Raw genomic sequence first — 22,609 nt, 5'->3', positions numbered from 1 at the left:
CAGTTTCCCATTTACACAGTGAGGATCCAACAATCATTTTATGGTCCATTTAGTATTTCTAGTCAAAACAACCTTATCCACAAAGAAGTTAACTGCAGGTGAAATATCTGTGTGGTCGAAAAACGAACGAACGAAGAAACAACGAACAAGGACATTTCTTGCTCCTGGAGGATCTCCTTCTGGAAAAGAAAGCTACCCTGAAAGACATGCATAGAAATTTATTTCCCCCGTGCTTGTGGGCATCTTACTGTACTCATAGCATATTGTGCTATATACTATATTAAATGTCTTAAATGTCTGCAATAAGGATTTCATTTAGATTTAATGTCAGAATTGTAAACATTAATGAAATGCTAATAGAGTGATTAACAACACATGCTTTGAAGTTCCTCAAATATGCACAAAAAAAGAGAAGACCTTATAAGAAAAATGGAACTTTACTCTGTAGTTTTTTTCTTTTTTTTGGAGTTGGAATATCTCTCAAATGCTCGGTTCTGAATAAACAGAAAAACAGCAGGAGGATAAAAAAACAAGGCTGAATTTCAGTCACACGGATCTCAGCAAGAAGTAAAAATAAACTCTTTAAATGATGTTTCTTTTCCACAGCTCCCAGAGGCAGGTTTGGTAAAAAGTAATTTGAAAATAGACAGATTCATCTTTTTGCCTTTCCCTGACTCTGCTGATTCTGTAACTTCTTCCATATTAATTAAAGATTTCTGGGATTTTGCTTTTTTTCTCCCTTTCTCAGAGAGCCACCTAAGAACACAAATACTGGAACAGAACCTGTCTGGTAATTTTGTGATATCCTAATTTCAGGAAAAGAGCACAGAGCTATTCCCTCAGAGTTTACCTGGTCCAAGCTCCCTGCTTATCGATGAAGTCTAGAGAATTGAGGCGATCTGTTGGGCCTCACAGCTAGTTTGTGAAAGATCTGTGACTGATCATAGCTCAGACCAGTACCTTTCCCCCCAATACTGCATGCTGTCTGCTGTCCTCAATTAAACTAAGACAGTGTCCTTCATAACTCACTGTTGCAATAAATACCTCTGTGATTTGGCATAGAGTTAGACGGTTCAACCACGACATGAGCTCCGTGTAGCTGGGTCCTTACAAGTTCAGCACCTGAGAAAAATTAAGTGGAGAATTGAAAATCATATCCAGCTGGACGTTAGCATGTGTTAAACAGGGTTTTGATGTTAAAGGTTTTAAGTGCGTGACTGGTACACCTCAGGGCAAGGCCCAATCTGCCCTGAGAATCTGTTCTTGCTTTTCTTTCTTTTCTCCTTTAATCAATCCCATTCAGTTTTCAATTCTCTTTCTCACTTTGCAAAGTGCCAGACAAATTACTGGTATCCTCTATGAACCTCTGGTTTCTTATTGGTTTCGGAACTCATACCCTCCTGAGAATATTTCAAGGTAAATCTTGGTCAAGTCACATTTAATAAAATTTTAGGGACACAATTAAAGCTAAAACCTTTATACAACTTTTATAGCTCTTCATCTTCCATTTTCTATTTCTCTTCTGGAATGTATTCTCTTAATGCTTTACGTTTTCTCTAAAATTCTTTCTGCTCTTCTTTAACAACATGTCTTCTGAACTATGGGTGGTCTCAAAGTCTTAAGATTATTAATACAAAGTTGCTGACATTCAGCTCTTTTTGAAATATGAAGGTGGCAACTTCATTTGCTTCAGCCTAATACATTGTAAAGCAATTTGGAATATACACATTTCAGCAGAGATTCTTTTTTTTCTTAAAGTAGAGAAACTGTAATAAAACCATGATTTTTACTGAACATTGTAGTGTAGAAATTTAAAGATTTTTAAGAAAAATTCTGCTTAGATGATTTGTTTATTTGCTTATAGTATAAGTAATTTTATGTCCCAGTTTGCCCGCAAGCCTCCGGGTTTTGCCTGTTGCCCAGCATTCTGTCTGTTTTAGCATTTGCTCAGGATTTTTCTCAAAGTATTAGTATTAACTGTTGCATTAACAGAATAATACCACCTCGTTAGGTTGGTTGATCTCTGCTTTGTGTCTAACATCGGCTCTGATGCTTTTTAGCAGTATGTGAGCTACATGCATAGTGAACAGAGGTCTTAGCTTAAGGTGTAGTCAAATCACTCTTTTTAGACACAACAAATAGATGTCTCCTTTTCAAGGGAGGAATGTCAGGTGCTCACTGATAAAGAGAAATGTGTTCAGTTACAAGCAGTGTGGGGTAGCTAAGCCTTTCTGGTTTTGAATGGTGCTGGGAGAGGCATTTGAATTTGCTGCCCTGGTGGCCACTCCATTTGCCAGCCAGTCATGACATGGCCTTGCCAGGACTCCTGCCAAGGCCTGAGAGATGCTCCAAGCTACCATGTTACCAGTTGGCAGGATCAATGACAAACATGGAAAATTCTGTTAGACATATGCAAAATGTGTGTGAGCTAGAAGCTGGTCGGTCCTGTGTAGATCGCATTGTGAGTAGAGTGAATGTCTTCACCATGGTGATTTTGTCACCTTATATATGGTATAGGTCTACAGCCACTATCTAATTGTTTGGTGATACTTTCTTTTTTTTTTTGGCAATAAACCTTTTTGACAGAAATAAGTTCAAAAGGAAGAAAAGTGCCCTTGTAATGAAAATTTAAGTACTAAATTTTCATTCTCAAGAAAGTTGATGAATGTGTAACTTTCCCAAAATGTTTGTCCACAATTACCGTCCACCTCGGAAGCTGTGTTGCCGTCACTGACCACATGGAAACAAAAACACACAAATCTGCTGAATAAGCATCAACACCCACAAGAGAATTAGTAACTTAAGAAGACTGTTCCTGAACGCAATACTTCAATCATTGCAGTCTAGATGATGTGTTCACATATAATAATGTGAAGCTTAGCTTTTTATGTACACTTTTAAAATAATTGTTCTTCTGAATTAATTTCTCTTATTTTTTTATTCCTAGTTTTCTTCTGTACATAGTACAAAAACTGAATTAATACTGTTACTGTGTTGGCTCCGTTGACAGAAGAAAATACTCACTAGCAGTTAAATGATGACAGTTTTGTATTACTGTGATCAACCGGTTTCTCATCTGAGCCACAGAACACAGAAAACTGATTTGGGAGACTGTTTTCTCAGTTCTTCCAAAGATGGTACATAACTAGTGCCATTCCAGATGTGCATACCACGACATACAACCAATGCCTTGGAGTATTAGAGCTTCATTCTCTTAAAGAACCCTGGCTGAAACAGCCCGAGTCACATGTTTCACATTGAAAATCCATAAAGATAATACCAAAAATATCAAAAATCATCTTCCACCTAGTCATAGAATCAAATAAAGCTTTTGGAGGTTCATTCTTTCAAAGGTGGAATTTCAGACATCATTTTGGATACTATTATAAATTCAGTTAAAAATTCCAACATTGAGACAAAATTATGTTTTGTGATGGTATCACATATTCAAAGTTTGGTGAAGCACACCCTCATGATACAGTCAGTGTGGTCACTAAATGGAGAAACATATAGAACAGACATGTATATGGAATTAATGGGTATTGTATTATTCAAATTGTGTCCATGCAAACAAACCACAGTATTCCACTGTCAAAATAAAAGCTATTGCTGACAGCATTTACATCTATTTTGATAAACATGGTTAAAGTAATTAAACTTAATTTTTTGTTATGAAGCCGATGCTGAATTTGAAAATGTTAAATAAAAGCAGATATTTTCTTGCTACATTTCATAAATCAAAACGTACACGTGTTTAAACCTATGTAATTGACTTACGTGTCCCATAAAGTTATTGAAATGAAATGTTTTTGTAAATAAGTTCTCTAGTTTTAATTGCATTTTGTTCCAAATCATTTGGACGTCTTTTATTAAAGCTTTCAATAATTGACACACCAGAAAACTTGAGCCTTTGAAAACATCAGCTTTTTTAAAGTTTAGAAAATTGCAATTACTAATATCAAAATTTGCAAGCAGGAACATTATTAATTGAACATTAATACAAATGCAGAAGAATTGATCTTGCATACGAATGTAGGGGCACATCGCATCCAATGTAGGGGCATATCTCATCCAATGAGATTGTGAGAGCCTCAAACTGTATGAGCCTTAATTCTGAGCTTCAGTGAGACCTTGAAATATTTCAATTTGAGGGAAGGTTCTTTTCATGGAACTTTTATTTTTAATTAGATGCATTCATATTTTCTACCAGAATGGAAATGAAGTTGAGAAGACTGAGAACTTTTCAGCATTTACATTCTGTGAATCTTTTTTTTTTTTTTTTTTGCGGTACGCCGGCCTCTCACTGTTGCGGCCTCTTCCGTTGCGGAGCACAGGCTCCGGACGCGCAGGCTCAGCGGCCATGGCTCACGGGCCCAGCCGCTCCGCGGCACGTGGGATCTTCCCGGACCGGGGCACGAACCCGTGTCCCCTGCATCGGCAGGCGGACTCTCAACCACCGCGCCACCAGGGAAGCCTTCTGTGAATCATTTTTAAATGTTGTAGATAGAGACATCTTATTTGAAGAATTTGGTAATATAAAAATATTATCAATGAAAGTAATTTGGATGGAAACCAAAAGACAGAAACTTTAAAGATAATTTAGCTGAAATATTTGTACGTTTTCTTACAAAGAATTAGAATTAAGAATATCCCCTATGGAGCAGAATTTGTTCTGACCTCACCTAACCATCTATAGAGTTTTTTCAGTTAAAAATAATATGGTGTAAAGAAGACATGATTGACAATTCCAGTGATTTCAAATTTATTTAATAAAACTTCAACTTTAGAGAAGATTGTCGGAAACTTTACTGTGTTAGACACAGTAAAGAAAATTAAAATAATATTACTATCTTATTAAAAATAAAATCTTCAGATATGTATTTGTGACAGTTTTAGAGGCTGCTGTGTCTAATAAACTGATTTAAATATTTAAAAGTAAGCCAAGAGGGCTTCCCTGGTGGCGCAGTGGTTGAGAGTCCGTCTGCCGATGCAGGGGACACGGGTTCGTGCCCCGGTCCGGGAAGATCCCACATGCCGCGGAGCGGCTGGGCCCGTGAGCCATGGCCACTGAGCCTGCGCGTCCGGAGCCTGTGCTCCGCAACGGGAGAGGCCACAACAGTGAGAGGCCCGCATACCGCAAAAAAAAAAGAAAAAAAAAAAAAAGTAAGCCAAGGATAATTACTCTGCAAAAGTTTTTTTCATGTTCAGAAAATTGATATAAGGAAGTTGTAAAATATTTGCTTTAATGGACACAAATATATGATTTTTTGTCTTTTAGAGATAATTTTGAAAGTCTTTTTGAATAGAACAATTTTACGTATCTCTCAGTATTATAAAACCTAGGTTTTATTTTTTTTTAATTATTTTTTCTATTATTATTTTTGGCGGATAATGTTTTTTATTCCAATTAACTATTTATACTGTTGTCATTAGAAATGCCACTGATCTTACTTGCCTCATTCTGGTTTTTATTCTTAATACATACTTTTCCTATTTTCCTGATGATTATAATGCAAATATTATCAAATTTTGATTCTTCTTCAACTAATAAGTCACTGTGACACATTACAATTATATACCTGTACAAATAATTATATATGAATTTATTTTTCCTTAATCATTGGTGAAAAGGAAATAGCATACTTTAATCCTCTCTCTTCTTTTTTTTATTTAACATCTTTATTGGAGTATAATTGCTTTACAATGTTGTATTAAAAACTGAGTTTTTAAAAGCAAGAAATAACTTGTGGAATAATTTCCCTCTTCCTTCCTTTCTTTTTGGCTATGTCCTCTCCTCCTTTCAGGTCCAGTTCAAGCCTGATGCTTTATGTATGCTAAGATTAAATACTGTCAATATAAATACACCTTTTTGACATCTATCTTCACTTCCTCTCTCCCACATTTTCCTATTGGGACCAGGAAGGATTTCTCTGAGCCTTTTATTCATTGTGGATTACTCATCATCTGAATCACCTTTGACTCCATTACCTTGCACTGAACTATCTTTTCATACACTGCCTATGGCTTTTAGGTGACGTATGTCATGGCTTATAGCTTTTGTGTCCCTATATAAGGGTTGGTGCTCAAAAAAGTATGTGTTGTTGAGGACTGTATTCCATACTATAGTCAAAGAAGATAGTCTGGATTCTAGATGGAGGGAGGGGCGGGTTACAAAATTAATGTATGACTGTGTCAAATCAACTGCTTTTATAGTCTTCTTTCTAGCAGTAGAAAGAGCTCCTGCGATAGTTCTGGTTCTGCGGAATATAAGAAAGGCCAGTTGGGGGTGGGGATAGGGGTTGGGAAGTTGGTGGAGGCTTTTAATTTAGTTGACCCAAAAGGATGAAAGGTGAACTAGGAGGGTGATGTATAAGATTATAAACATTGAGAATAGATGTATTCTAGAATAGTCATATTGGTTAAAAAAATGGTATTTTAGAAATACGGTAGGTAAAAGAAAATGTCAAAACCAAGGACATTAAAGAAAAGGAAGAAAACTTTTATTGTAATAGGAAAATATGGGAGAGAGGAAGTGAAGATGGCTGTTGAAGACATTATTTATTTTGATAGTATTTTATCTTAGTCTAGCCTAAAATGTGATGTGTTCACATTCATTAATAGAAACTGATTGAAAAGTTGTCAGTGGGGTGGCAATGCAGAGAGCAAAGAATGGTTTGGTGCAAATAATGCTACATAAAAAATATTATATTTTAGAGTCTCCTACAGGTACATTGTCTCCAGCATTAGCTTTCAACAAAACAACAGCAGCAAAAGGCCCTAGTGATTTTAAAATGAGGTTATTGATACCAACGTGTGCTGGGAATCAAGCCATAATTAGCATTCAAAGATTTATTATTAGGTTAAGAGCATTTCAAATCGACCATATCTTATGTACATATAAGATAATCTCTTAAAGGTCATGCCTCTTGGAGACACTTGTTTTCTGACATCTTCATATCCCAGCTATCTGCAGAGGCATGGGGGAAAGATAAACAAAAGTATAAATAAATAAGACAGAGAATGAATTTTAACCTCATCTAGGTATGGAAAACATGGAAATAATAACACATGCCTTTTCTAGACCACACTTCCAGATTACAAAGATGAGTGAGAAAGGAAAGTTAACTTTGGCAAATAAATATGTTTAGAGTCTCCTAAATTTCTTGGCTTCTCTTATTTTTCAAGTGATTATTAAGAGGGAATTAGGGAACCTCAATATGGTGTAGAGAAGGGTTTCAGAATTGGACTTTGGAGACTTGAGGGTTTTTTATTCCAGATGAGATTGCAGTGACCTTGAACAAAGCAATTCAGCCCTGGGTCTCACTGTCTTCACCTCCCGAAAAAGGAGTTGTGGTAGATGACAGCTCAGTTACTTTCTGATAAATGATTTGAAAACCTGTGTAGTGATAATATGACCCTTTATCCAAATGGGAAGATGCAAGGGGTAGAAACCATGAGAGCAAAGGAACTGTCCAGGGTGCTTAGAAACACTGGGGTCCATTCATTCTCTGGAGTTATGATCAGAAGCCACAGTATGACTCCATCTGGTATTCATCCAGCATCTCTACTATGTTAAATGCATAGTAAGCTATTCCGTCAGTATCAAGTTTGTATAATTCAATATATGATCAATTTCCTTTTGCTTAAGGGAGAGATTACATATTTAGAATCATCTCTGCTCTGTCTTCAACTAGTTGCTGGCCTTTAGATCAGTCATTCCATCCATTGGTTATTTAGAGCAGGATATCAGAGTAGATTTCATGGCATACTTGCAATATTGATTTTCCAGGAGTCATCTTGGGACAGGTGAGGATGCGTACATTGTTAAAGAGATGGAAGGGACGGAGATGGAAAAACACACCTTTGACAACGGTACGAAAGAAAAGAGAAAGGAAAGAGGAAGAGGAAGACCTGAAAGACAGCTAAGGGGAGCTAATTATAATTAAGCAATCCTCAGTTGCTTGACCAGACCACACTGAAGGAGGTTGTGGATGTGTGTACACTATATTAGCTTGTCACAGCATGACCTTGTACTCCATCATGAATTGCCATAACTTCTTGCTGATAACCTACTTTGGGGTGGGGAAAGGTGCAATGAGAACGTGCTGCTTTTGAATCGTAGTGAGACTTAAGCCTACTGGGTGGAAAGGGGGGAGGTGAGAACTCCTTGAAGTTGAAATACTTGTACAAAGTCTATATCTTTTTCCCTTCTAGGACTGAGGAAAAAGTGTAGACAGCAATCTTCTGGCATCAGTGTTCAGGCTAAGGACGATGGACTGGGGATCTGAAGTTGTAGGCTTAATGTGACTGGTAGAGATCTTTAGGGAAGTGTGATGCTCAGAGTGATGTGGCAGCATCACTGAGGTCACTCTGGCACAAAAGACCCCAAGGAAGAGTTTGGTAAGAATTAGACAGTGTCAGGGTCCCTGCTTAGCACAGAAGAATTTTGGTCTTATCAAGAGGATTTGCAGAATGGATAAGATAACCAAGGCAGAAGCCCAGCCACATGGGCTCATTAAATGGGAAGGATTAATAGGAATTTACGCTATAGACATACGGATGCCAGGCCTCTTCTCAGGTCTGCTGAATACCAGGTTATAGCAGAACTTGGGGAGAAGGAAGGTAAAGCGTGCTCAGAAGTTATGGGAATGAATGACTGAATGATTTAGGGTTCTATTTGCTTAGACTGAGAACCAATGAGAAGGGACATTTAGGAAGAGAGACGTTTAGCTCTTTCTTTCAGCATGTCGAGTTTGAGGTTTTTATGACATTGTCAAAGGAGGCTATGCAGGAGGTGGTCAAAATATGACTTTGGTTTTGAGAAAACTGCCGCAGGATGATTTAACACCCTGCATACTGACTTTGATTTTCCTCCTACCTTTAAGTCTCCTGGGAATTTCCCCTTATTTCAGCCATTTCTTTGATATTTATCGAGTGTTCCTAGGGGTTTTGTAGGTGGGAGGTTTTCAGACTCTCAGCTGGCCTTATGGCTGGGGAGCAGCCTCAACACCTTGTGTACTTAATAAATACTACTGGGTAAATGAATACATGGAAACTGAGGATTGTGAGTACATTTGATGGGAAGAGTAAGGTAAAGCTTTCAACAAAAAGGGCTGATAGAAAAGTCAAGATACCTGGCAGGGCATCCAGCCCTGCTGAGTGACAGGAAGCGGGGGAGGAGTCACCTCTGTTCAGACGCAGCAAACGGGGAAGGAGGCCTGAGATTGGAAGGGGCACTGGAAGATTGTTAGGTCACTTGTTTCTTTTTTTTTTAACATCTTTACTGGAGTATAATTGCTTTACAATGGTGTGTTAGTTTCTGCTTTATAACAAAGTGAAGCAGTTATACATATATATATATCCCCATCTCTCTTCCCTCTTGCATCTCCCTCCCTCCCACCCTCCCTATCCCACCCCTCTAGGTGGTCACAAGGCACCGAGCTTATCTCCCTGTGCCATGCGGCTGCTTCCCACTAGCTATCTATTTTACATTTGGTAGTGTATATATGTCCATGCCATCTACAATGTTGTGTTGGTTTCTGCTGTACAGAAAAGTGAACCAGCTATACATACACACATATCCCCTCTTTTTTAGATTCTTTTCCCATACGGGTTATTACAGAGTACTGACTAGAGTTCCCTGTGCTCTACAGTACGTCCTTATTAATTGTCTCTTTTATATACAGTAGTGTGTATATGTCAGTCCTAATCTCCCAGTTTATCTCTCCCCCCACCTCTTTCCCCCCTGGTAACCATAAGTTTGTTTTCTACGCCTGTGACTCTATTTCTGGTCACTTTTAAGAAGCAAGTCCCTATACGTGATGAAAGAAGAACGTGGTTTGCATTTCTCCAGTGATTAATGATGTTGAGCATTCTTTCATGTGTTTGTTGGCAATCTGTATATCTTCTTTGGAGAAATGTCTATTTAGGTCTTCTGCCCATTTTTGGATTGGGTTGTTTGTTTTTTTGATATTGAGCTGCATGAGCTGCTTGTAAATTTTGGAGATTAATCCTTTGTCAGTTGCTTCATTTGCAAATATTTTCTCCCATTCTGAGGGTTGTCTTTTCATCTTGTTTATGGTTTCCTTTGCTGTGCAAAAGCTTTTAAGTTTCATTAGGTCCCATTTGTTTATTTTTCTTTTTAATTTCCATTTCCCTAGGAGGTGGGACAAAAAGGATCTTGCTGTGATTTATGTCACAGAGTGTTCTGCCTATGTTTTCTTCTAAGAGTTTGATAGTGTCTGGCCTTACATTTAGGTCTTTAAACCATTTTGAGTTTATTTTAGTGTATGGTGTTCGGGAGTGTTCTAATTTCATTCTTTTACATGTAGCTGTCCAATTTTCCCAGCACCACTTATTGAAGAGGCTGTCATTTCTCCACTGTATATACTTGCCTCCTTTATCAAAGATAAGGTGACCATATGTGCATGGGTTTATCTCTGGGCTTTCTATCCTGTTCCATGGATCTATATTTCTGTTTTTGTGCCAGTACCATACTGTCTTGATTACTGTAGCTTTGTAGTATAGTCTGAAGTCAGGGAGCCTGATTCCTCCAGCTCAGTTTTTCTTTCTCAAGATTGCTTTGCCTATTCGGAGTCTTTTGTATTTTCATACCAATTGTGAATTTTTTTGTTCTAGTTCTGTGAAAAATGCCATTGGTAGTTTGATAGGGATTGAATTGAATCTGTAGATTGCTTTGGGTAGTGTAGTCATTTTCACAATGTTGATTCTTCCAATCCAAGAACATGGTATATCTCTCCATCTATTTGTACACTACCAAATGTAAAATAGATAGCTAGTGGGAAGCAACTGCATAGCACAGGGAGATCAGCTTGGTGCTTTGTGACCACCTAGAGAGGTGGGATAGGGAGGATGGGAGGGAGGGAGACGCAAGAGGGAAGAGATATGGGGATATATGTATATGTATAACTGCTTCACTTTGTTATAAAGCAGAAACTAACACACCATTGTAAAGCAATTATACTCCAATAAAGATGTTTAAAAAAAAAAAAAAGAACCTGGTTACAAGAGCTTGGGAACGTGTGGGTGGAAAGCGAGAGATATGGCTGAGAAGGGCAGGTGAGAGGTGAAACAGCCGTTTGTGTGGAAAGCAAATTTAGGGAGAGTTTCTTGAAGATAAGGGAGACCAGAAATTGGAAGTTTTATTCTCACCACCACTAAGTGTTATCTAGAATTTCAGAATAATCAAACTTTGTTTATTAACTGACTTCTTGGATTAATATCAGATCTTAAATGATTATTAAAAGTTTGCAGTGTTGTATGTGAAAATGTGACACCTTAGGTCATGGATTAGAAAATACGATGGGGGTCTAAAATCTTTATACCATTTAAGAATACTCATATCAATTTTATTCTCTTTTGCATAACTTACAGATGATTACAGTAACTTCAGAGATGCTGGTAAATCGAGCTGTATACATTTGAACAAGCATAATTTTAACTTTAAAATGCACACAACATCAAAACTGCCAAGTTGTAACTAAGTATATATGAGCAAGAGAGTTTGGAGAAGAGCCTATATCCACTTTCCCGGACTCTCATAAGAACCCTTGAATATTTACTCAAGGGAATGTCATAGTTTGATTTTGTCCAGGAATATTTAGTTCTACTCACTGAGTTCATTAAACCCAGCTGTTTTTCTCAAAGAACTAGCTGAAGGAAATGGCAGAAGTGGTGACAGAGAAGCAGAAATAGAATACCAGAAAACGTGAGAAAACAAGGGTAAAACAGGAGGGGTGATCACAGTTTCACACTGCTTATATCATTTGTTTACTCTCAAATTCTTCGAGTAGGTGATTTATTAAATAAGGCCCTTTGTAATCACACCACCAACGTCTTCACTAAAAATAGGATGGGGCTGGTTTGAACTTTCTGGAAATCTCATAAAAATTAGCGTCAGATGCCTCTGCTGTCCTCTGACTGTGTGAGGTTTTGGACTCCCTGGCTCTGTCCATTCCAACTGAGGCTCTTTGGCTGCAGGGCCACTGACACCCACTTCTCATCAGCCTGGCAGAGCCCAGTGGGGCACGGTCTCTGGTGGGTTGGTGAGGAGCCTGGTCTGGGGACAAACAAAGCCAGGTGCCACAGGGACTCACCAGCATGCCACGTGGTGGCCAAATGTCGTGAGATGGAAAGTTGCTTGTGGTAGTCTGCTGTCTGCTAGGATGAGATTAATTAGGGAACAGGAAAAACATGCACGTTGCTTTCGGATAAGTGGAGGACAGCCAATTGAGGCCAGGCTTTTAGCCTGTCTCACGGCAATCACTCCGAGGGCCCGTGTGTTTACACACACTCACATGTGCTTATGAAAACTTGACTCCACCAAATGGAGCCAGCAGAGAGTACGGAAGGCAAAGACACAGCAAAACTCCTTTTCTCAAACCCTCAAACTCTATTACACCATCTAAAGAAATGGATTCTATTATAACCTGTGCTTAAAAGTTGAATAGCAGTAAGTAGAAGTGGCAAATGTGTTTCTATTGAGGATGTTGACTGGAGAAATTATTTAAATTTTCCACATGGAAAAATAGATGCAGAGCATGTATGAATTTTTTCAAGGTTATTCGACAGTGGTGCTACTGTGTCTTGGTGGGAAGCATGGCTATTTTTAAGTCTGATGAAAACTATAGATAGTTTTCCTGGAAAAATGAATGCATACTTACACACACACACACACACACACACACACACACACACACACACACACACGATGGAGAGGGAACTTTGGATGCTATTTCAAAGGGACTGTTTTTTCTCTGTAGCTCATTTATGAACCCATTTATGGGTTCAGGATAAGAAGTTCTGGCATAGCATATTATGAAAAAGTATCATGTGGGTGAGGAAAATCTGAAAACTTAATAAAGGTTCCCTATGTCTCAAGAATTTGACTAGGTACTGGATGGACATTGTTTCTAATTTTTGTAACCATACTAAGCAATAGGGACATTACCTCTCTTTTATAGAGGAGAAAGTTGAGGCTAAGAGAGAGAAATTCACTTGGCAGGAGAAAGTATTTCCTAGCGATTTGGAGCCTAGACTCTGGGGGCAGATTGCTTGGGTTCAGATCATGTTTTTCCCCCCCCACTTATCAGTTAGAAAATTCTGAGTGAGTTTCTCATCCCTTCGTGTCTTGGTTTCCTCAGTCATCAGTGAGCATAATGATGGAATTTCACTTCATAAGCTCTTATGAAGATTCAGTAATACAAGACATGCCAAGTGCTTAGAACATTGACTGGCACATGGTGAGCACTAAATAAATATTTGTTGTAATAGTATGGTTAAAGACCACAAAACTAGTAAGTAAGTAGAGGATCCAAGAATCAAACCAAGTTCTGTCTGGCTGGAGCCAGACTCCTTCTGCCACCATGCATATTTCCAAACTTGTTTTACATTTGTCCTTTGGTAAATCATATAATGTTTCCAAATTTTAGTTTCTGTATCTATAAGATACAGATGATGATAGTAACAATAAAAACACCTCCTCCCTTTTTGGGGAGGATTATATAAGACACCAGTAAGTACAGTTTAGTAAATTGTCAGGCACTGTGACAATATTCATTGCTGTTTTCATCAGCGATTAAAGAATCAATTTGACTCAAAGCAAAGAACCCTGTGTTTCCCCTTCTACATTTATCATCATGGAACTAAATTTGTATCACGTGCACTCACCTCCAAATCTATCTCAGAAGACACAAGTCATTGGAGGTGGTCACAGTTCTGAAATGAACACTCCATCGTCTTAATGACTCTCAAAGTGGGATATAAAGGAGAGTTTAAGCACCCCCTGGACCTTCAATAACATTTTCCTAAGGTAGGCAGAAAAAACACCAAGTGTTTTTATTAAAACAAATGTTTGGGAACCACATTTATGTTTATTCCAAAATTGAGAGAACATAGTAGTAGCCAACGACTTCACTATGTTGGCACAGAAACTTATATTTTTGTTAAACATCAGGTTCGTTGTCCTCAGCTGGAATGCATGATTTCAGTTACTCTTCAAAAGGTCAGTTTATTTCTGGGAGTAATATTTCTGCAATGCTAAGAATCAGAGGCCAAAAGGGGAAAGAGGACACGGCCTATGGAATAGATTACATCCCTTTCTGGGGTCCCTGAGGGAAACTTAGAAACGAGAGCTTAGCTGTCCTAAAGTGGAGACTTCTACTTTGGAATGGAATTATGATGTTGCAAGAGACTCATTTAATCAAATTTAGTTCCATCTTGCTCACAGAGTCTAATTCCCTAGATGTCAATTCAGGTCTTTTCTTCTGCCAATTCATGTCCCTCAGCCCCTTCGAAAAATAATTTGCAGTATCCCATTGGTTGGTCACGCATATACTGAGGGCCTAATATGTATGAGGTATGTACACTAGTCCAAGAGGAAAGACATGGTTTCTTTCCCAAGTTGTTCAGCCTGGTGGAGGAGAGCATCCTGCCAAAACCCATCTTAGGACCTGCAGTGTGGTAGGGGCCCAATAAATCTCTGTTGAAGGATTGAATTCATGCCAATAAAAGTATAAAGTGGGGCTTCCCTGGTGGCGCAGTGGTTGAGAGTCCGCCTGCCAGTGCAGGGGACACAGGTTCGTGCCCCGGTCCAGGAAGATCCCACATGCCGCGGAGCAGCTGGGCCCGTGAGCCATGGCCGCTGAGCCTGCACATCCAGAGCCTGTGCTCCACAACGGGAGAGGCCACAACAGTGAGAGGCCCGGGTACTGCAAAAAAAAAAAAAAAAAAAACCCAAAAAAGTATAAAGTGCTAGAGGAGAAATGTTGCTGGGAAATGAGCTGTTCCTTTGGCTGGTGGTGGTCAGGGAAGAATTCCCAAGGGGAGTGACATGTGCACAATGTTGGTAGAAATGTAGGAATTTGCTGGATGGGCAGGGAGTAGGAGTTGGAGGGGAAGAGCGCCGAGGTGTGAACCTGCAGTTTGGGCTAAAAGCCCATCAAGCAGCGAGAGATACGGGGGCAAACTGTCACTGCTTTGATATTCTCCATAAAAGGAAGTCCGAGTTTATTCTGTGTTTCTGAGGAGTCCCACGAAGTTTCACACAACGCATCTCTCTCTTCCATTTGTCCTTTTAGCACTTCATATCCACAGAAAATTATTGACATTCTGTCCACGTGAGCAGAGAGTTTTGTACCAAGTCTGAGCCAGGCATTAAAAGCCGATCCTCACTCTGCCCCAGGGGTCGAGTCCACACCCTTCGTTTCACCACTTACAGGTTCTTCACTGCTGTGCCGCCTTCTTCCATGGGTGACTCAGGGCTGGGAGGTCAAGTGGCTGAGACTGGTGGCGTCACAGAGCTGGGGCTGGTGGAGCAGCAGGGTATACGGTTATGCTAGCCCTCACCTGAACTGTGGAGAGCTAGATGCTGGAACCAGCATCTTCAAGGAATGACAGGTGAGAACCACAGTGGCTGGTCCGCAGCCGGAATACATGACCACGGAGTGGATGAAAGAAGGGGTCCAAGACGCAAAACTAAGGCATCAGGACCGACAGGAAGATCAAAGTAGCTATAGGAGAGGATGGCAAGTCTGGAGGAATTTCCTGGGCTGGTTTCAGATACTTGTGATGCTTTTGAAGAATTGCCTGTGGCCAATGGTTAGAACCCCTTTTATGTGCTTCCGTGCCGTGGCACTCTGTGTGTGCCTCTCAAGTTTGTAATGATTTCTTAAAGCCTGTATTCCTAACTGGATTGTAACTTCCACAACAGCGGCAATTGTGACTGCTGCTTCTTTGATGTTACAGTCAGTACTTAGCTTAGTAGGTGCTCAGTCAATAGTATTGAACAATTCATGGGATGGATGTGTGGCTGGCCTGACTCTCCCTTCTGGCCCTGAAGGTATGTAATTGGTGGTTTTGTTGAGATGGAAACGATGGCTGAGATCTTGATTAAAACTTGGATCCACTAGAGCTCTTCCCCCGAGGAAAAGAATATGATGGACGTTCTCTCTGGAAGGAAGCCGATGCCTTTTGAAGTTGTACCTGAGGGACCTGAAGAGAACCTTGCCCATTAATTCTTCTACCAGAGAACACCATCCTTCCCTGAGCTTCCTTTCTACCACAGGCCAAGACTGTTTTTTTTTTTTTGGGGTAGCAGACACTCAGGAAATGCCTGTTGATTTGACTTTTCAATGTGCCGTACAAGAAAACAAAAGGCAGGACATTTGAGATTTCTCTGAAATGAAGGGAACAATTTGGATAAAGGTCATGAGAAGGAAGAAGGCTTCTTTACAAGCACAAATTTAGATTTGGAAGTTAGCCCTACCCTCATTTTACATGCGGGGATCCTGAGACTCAGTGGGTGAAATGCTTCGCTCGTCCACGCAAACACGTAATGTTTACGTGTCTGTGCAACACTTCAATTTTGGTTTTTATTTGCAAACTCAACTTGAACCCAACGCTTTGACCTCCTCTCACACTCAGGCTTTCACCTTTCTCAGGAGGAAGTAGGTAAGCACGCCTGGTCTATGACTGAAGGTGGTGGAGGCAGCTGGATAAGGAGCCCAAAATATGCACCTTATTAGCCTTGATTTCCTCTTAACTTTGAAGTTCTCTCCAAGGCTTTGAGAGTTTTCTTTTATTCATCCACACGCAGTTCTGTACCTCCAGACAGCTCTCCATCTCCACACACATACGTATCTATGATTCTACAGACAGCTTTGATGGATATCTGTGAGACCACATGTTCCTCCATTCATGCTTTTCCTTTCTCTTAAATATTCATAAAGGTTCACAAGCAGAAATAAAAGTCCCTCAGATTAAGAGCCAACTAAAAATAGCACTTCCATTCCTTGCCAGGCAATGTGGCATCAATCAAGGCCATCGGAAAGATGCTAGGAAGGAAAGAAGAGGAGCTGATAACCTTTTTCTCCAGTTTTTTTAGTTATCCCCCTCTGTTATTAATAAGTTAGCAAGACAGACAGCTCGAGATGCAACCCAGATGTTTCTGGGTTCCCGCTGCTGAAGATAGTTGCTGCTTCATGGATTCTCTGATAAAATGTGTCCATGTGGAGAGAGGGCTTTGAACTAGCTAACTGCCAGGGAAGTCTAGTTGTTGGGCAAAGGGAAGGATGGGTGGAATCTTCAGGGTGGGGTGGGGACTTCATGAACTCTCTAGATAACCGCCACTTCTGTTCGTTGGGTTTAGGCTTGCTTTGGGCCCTGTATATGGAGCTGTCATTGGCTGACAATAATGGCTAATTTATAGCTCACGTGTCAATAGTGTGTTTCTTTTTAAGTCTTGCAGCTCCCCAGGGCTAAAGCATTGGGAAGCTAGGCAGTCATTCCCTCTGCTCTGGATTGTCCCGTCATTACCTCTAGCAGATGGATTTGAAGTTTCCCCTGGGGATTCTGGTCTCTTCATCTCTCCCTGGACGTTTTTGCAAATTGTGAAGTTCTTTATCAGAGAGGTACTGAAATTCCAGTCACACTTCTCTGATTCATCTCTTCTTACCTGGGGTCAGATTTTATCTTCCTTTGAGTGGGAAAATTGTTATTAGATCATGATGGACTCTTTTCTATTTTTTTCTCCTGCCTCTCAAAACGTTGGTTTATGTGTTCAAAAGCTTTGACTTTCGATACTTTTATCATGGATAGGGATTTTCAGGGCAGATTTTCAAATTTAAGGCCGTGAATTTGACCCTTGGATTTGGGCTGAATCAACTGCTTTCTGCAGAATAATGTATAAAATTATTACTACTGGTAGAATGGTAGTAAAAAAAAAAAGCGGAAAGTGCATAAGGTGATGAGTACAAGAGAGAACAATGGAAAACAACCCTAGGTGATAGCTAAAGGTTTTATCCTGTTATATGATCCACAGCACCTTTCTCTTATCTATTTATTCCTTTTAACCTGGGTATAGTCATTGGGAAGGAGAAAGGAGAAAAATAATTTTTGACAAATGGATTTTCAGTGGGAAAAATAAGAAAGTCTTAAATGAATTCAAATCTGAACCAGGTAAGTGACTTTATTAATAAGCTACATCCTCCGTATTGTGTGTATTGGTTTTTCCCTCAGGAACGTTTTAGTCCTTTGGCTTCAACTGAATTGGCTGAAGCAAAGAAGAGGTGTTTGCAATTTTCTTCTCTATTCAACTTGCCCCAAATATTTTTTTGTTCAGAAGATGAGTGCCTTTCACTGCCACAAATAAATCAAAAGTGGAATAGACAGGAGGCTCCAAATTATGCCCACTGCCCATTTTCTATTACATGAACTGTTTTAAGCCAGAGAGCACTTGGTTGAGATCTTATTTTTATGATATTTTCTATTTGTTTCCCCACATCAGAACAACTTACTTAAGGTATGAGATTGTTCTCATTTAAAGGAAGAAGTGGATGTGAAAGTGCATCAAAAGCCCTAAAGAACTATTTCCATGGAGGGAAAATAGTGTGGTTATTATTATTATTAGTTTTTGCAGTACGCGGGCCTCTCACTGTTGTGGCCTCTTCCGTTGCGGAGCACAGGCTCCGGACGCGCAGGCTCAGCGGCCATGGCTCACAGGCCCAGCTGCTCCGCGGCATGTGGGATCTTCCCGCACCGGGGCATGAACCCGTGTCCACTGCATCAGCAGGCGGACTCTCAACCACTGCGCCACCAGGAAAGCCCTTTTTACCACTCTTGTTTTTTTTTTTTTTTTTTTTTAGTGTGGTTATTATTGGTGAAGCTAATAACGGAAACAATGTGATGCGTGCTTAAACATATTGGAACATCCCCCAGTGTCACCCACTGTTCCCTAACTGATGGATTCCAGCTCACACCACTCCACAATGTCTTGGGGTTATTTCACAACATTAATATACATTATTTTTGCTTCTGTGCAAATATAGGCTTCTGTTGTCTCCTTGATGTAGATGGGAAGAGCTGGTTATTGGTTTCACACAGGCAACATTATGTGCCGAAGACATAAAATTTCTACCTTTTTCTCTGTCCCTCCCTTAGATTCCTGAACAAATGACATCAGTTTCTTCATGCACCTTTAGGACCCACGAGCATGTTCCTTTCACTTTCCCAGTTTTATTGACAAATAACTGACATGCATCACTGTATAAGTTTAAGGTGTGCAGCCTAATGGTTTGATTTACATGTATTGTAAAATGATTACTATAGGTTTAGTTAACCTCCATCATCTCACGTAGATACAATAAAAAAAAAAAGAAGAAAAAGTTCTCCTCGTAATGAGAACTCTTAGAGTCTACTCTCTAAACAACTTTCCTCCATATCATACAGCAAGTTAACTATGGTCATCATGTTGTACATTATATCCCTAGTATTTATTTATCTTATAACTGGAAGTTTGTAACTTTTGACCACCTCCCTCCAGTTCCCCTTCTCCCTCCACGTAACCTTTTGATTATGGGAGCAGTGGATACTTTCTCCTGCTGTAGACACCCATTCACTCAGTATTCCATTACTTAACACTTAAGGTGTTCCAGGCACATGTAAGTATCAAAGGAGATTAAAAGATGCTTAAAATGAAATTCTTGTGTTCACTTTTTTTTTTTTCAAATCTAATGAGGACAAACATACATGAAAACAGCTAAATCCATCATAAGATATAACAGAGTGTGCTCTGATAACAGTGTGCAGTATCTGGGGCTGTTTCTCTAATAGCCAGAATTCACCAGTCTAGGAACTGAAGGGTTGAAATGGGAGGGACACCATGTACTATTATCCTTAGTGACCCACTAGCCAAATTTTAGTTTCTTGTTCTTATGACTTTACGCCCTGCTGGCCTAGAGGTCTTAGTTCCAGAGAGGAATGCTTTCACCAGGAGACACAACAGTGATTCCATTGAACTAGAAGTTAAGACGCCCCCCGGCCACTTTGGGTTCCTCATCCTTCTGAATCAACAGACAAAGGAAGGAGTTGGCTGGGGTGATTGATCCAGACTACTGGGGGAAATTGGACAGCTACTCACAATGGGGGGAAGGAAGAGTATGCCTGGAATAAGCCATAGGGCTCACCAAGCCCTGTGACTAAGGCCAATGAAAAACTGCGACAACCCAATCCAGGCAGGACTACTAATGGCCCACACCCTTCAGGAATGAAGGTCTGGGTCACCCCACCAGGTAGAGAACCATGACCAGCTGAAGTGCTTGTTAAAGGCAAAAGGCCATACAGAATGGGTAGAAGAAGAAGAGAGTTATACATACAAGTTAGGAGCATGAGACCAATTACACAAATGAAGATTGTAATGGTCATGAGTATTTCCTCTTATTTTGTTATCAGTGTGTTTGTGTGTGTATATATATATATACACACACGTATATTATGCAAATGTATTTTTTTCCTCTCATTTTTTATCATGTAACATAAGATGGCTTTATATTAGTATTTAAATGCTGTTAATTTTACACCATAATACTTAAGTTTTGAGATATTAAGGAAAAGTAAATGCCATTCAAGTAGTTGGCCTCTTCTGGGGAAGAGATCCGTGTGCTTTTAGTTGTGTACAGGATAGTTGCCTCGTGTTAGGCAGAATTGTGACCTTGTTACTGTCTTTATTTGGCGAGTAAGTATGGTTTAAGGAGATAAGTATTGATGCCAAGCTGACAAGGTGTGGGTCTGTGGTAGTTCATTTTATGTACCAACTTGACTGGGCTTAGAAATGCCCGGGTAGCTGGTAAAACATTATTTCCGGATGTGTCTGTGAGGGTGATTCCAGAAGAGATTACTATTTAAGTTGGAAGACTGAATAAAGAAGGTCACATTCATCATTGCAGATGGGCATCATTGGTGTATTTCTATGGTAATGGGAAGCCACTCGAAGATTTATAAAGACACACGTAGATGAAAAAAAAACCCCGATTTTTCTGATGATGGTGAGGATGGATGGAAATGGAGAAAGAACACCAATTTATGTGGTTATTATAAGTAGATTCTATTAAAGGTTAACAAACATCTAATTCAAGTGATAAGTATAATAAAGCGTACTAAAGGTCCTTCTCAAGAGTTAAAATGTATAATCCTTTCTCAGAGTTTCCTTGTATCAGTCAGGATCTCGGCAGGAAACCAAAGGAGTACTTGAATTGGGCAGCTAGAGTTGAGCAGAGAGACAGCTCATAAAGATGTAGGCAGAGTGTGGGGAAAGCAAAAGAAATGTTATAATACTTTCAGCTTCATGAGAGTAGGTTTTTGTCCTCCCCAAAGAGATGAGGGGTGGGAGTGTGTTCTGGAACCCAGACACACAGAGCTGAAGTGGAGAATGGTAGAACCTCAGCCCCGCTCCTGTTGATGCCACAGAAATAAAAAGGAATCGTTCTCTTGACCTCACTCTCCTCTCTTTCAGGTGCTCCCTATTGGTCAGACACAAGAAGAAGTCACAGGACAGGTGAGCATTTGATGCAGTGTGCATGGTTCAGCCTTCCAGGGCTAGAGAATGGTAAAGGGTGAAGGGGAAAAAAAATAAAGGAAAAAAATCCATTTTTCATTATGGCCGAAGATGAGGTTTACTGGCCTTGAAAAGTACTTTGGCAGAGATATTTACAGCTTCCAGAAAACACATGTGCTCCCCAAATATCTCAGCCCCCTTTTGCCAGGTGAGGTCATGTGACTAGTTCTGAAAAATGGGCTGTGAGCAGAAGTTGCATATGTGACCTCTGGGTTGAAGCACTTAAGGGACAGCACTTGACCCTGTGGCTTCCTCTTTCTTTGCTCTGGCAACCTGGAGCTCATGTGTGCTGTAGAAGTTGGAGAAACAGGTTGGAGCCTGAACTACCTCTTGGGAGAGAGTTGTCCTGGAGGGACACTGGACCTGCAGCAGACTTCACACAGTTAGAAATAAAACTTTGTGGTTGGGCTACTGAGACTTTGAGGGTTAATTTCTTCCTACAGTATAACTTAATCATCCTGACTAACACAGCTAGGAAACTTCTAGCCTCAAGTACTGAACTCTTGAAAATGTAGTTGGTTGGTACCATTTTGCTGAAGAAGAGTTTGCCAGTATAGGAGGCTGTGTGATACATTTAAGAAAGGATACCGACCACTGCTAGCTGGATAGCTTCTTTCTACAAGACTGCGGTAAGGATTTACTTATCCTTGAGTTCTCATCACCCAACTTGTTTGATTATCCTATTTCTGAATGTGCTTCTTCCCCAAATTTCACCTCTTCATACTTCCAATCCAGATGTAACATAGTTAGGTACCTCTTCAGATCACTGCCTCTTTTTTTTGAGGTTAACTGTTATTATTTTCTTTTTTTAAATTTATTTGATTGAGGTAAAGTTGATTTACAATGTTGTGTAAATTTCTGCTGTATGGCAAAGTGATTCAGTTATACATATATATTCTTTTCCATTATGGTTTATCACAGGATATTGAATATAGTTCCCTGTGCTATAAAGTAGGACCTTGTTGTTTATTCATCCTATATATAATAGTTTGCATCTGCCAATCCCCAATTCCCAGTTCATCCCTCCCCCTCCCTCTTCCCCTTGACAACCACAGGTCTGTTCTCTATATCTGTAGAATCATTGCCTCTTGAAGGATAGCTGTCAAACGAGTTGCTCAATTTGGAATCATAGCATCTCCCTACAAACTCTGGGAAGAGCTTGGATTTTGCAGCCAGACCTTCCTGTGTTTGAGTTTTATT

The 22,609-nt window shown here is 39.9% G+C and overlaps 1 long non-coding RNA gene across 1 annotated transcript in view; it reads left to right on the top strand.

Annotated features, from left to right (window-relative positions):
- Positions 1 to 22,609, top strand: part of LOC307190217 — a 250,207-nt gene that overhangs the window by 33,689 nt on the left and 193,909 nt on the right. Inside the window, exon 2 of the long non-coding RNA XR_013829445.1 lies at positions 21,308 to 21,349. This is a non-coding gene — a long non-coding RNA (uncharacterized lncRNA). The remainder of the gene's footprint in view (positions 1 to 21,307; positions 21,350 to 22,609) is intronic.

This window comes from Stenella coeruleoalba, assembly GCF_951394435.1.
Source record: "Stenella coeruleoalba genome assembly, chromosome: 8".
Lineage (NCBI taxonomy): Eukaryota > Metazoa > Chordata > Mammalia > Artiodactyla > Delphinidae > Stenella > Stenella coeruleoalba.
The sequence above is the reverse complement of the archived record's forward strand: the minus strand, read 5'-3'. Positions and strand labels throughout refer to the sequence as shown.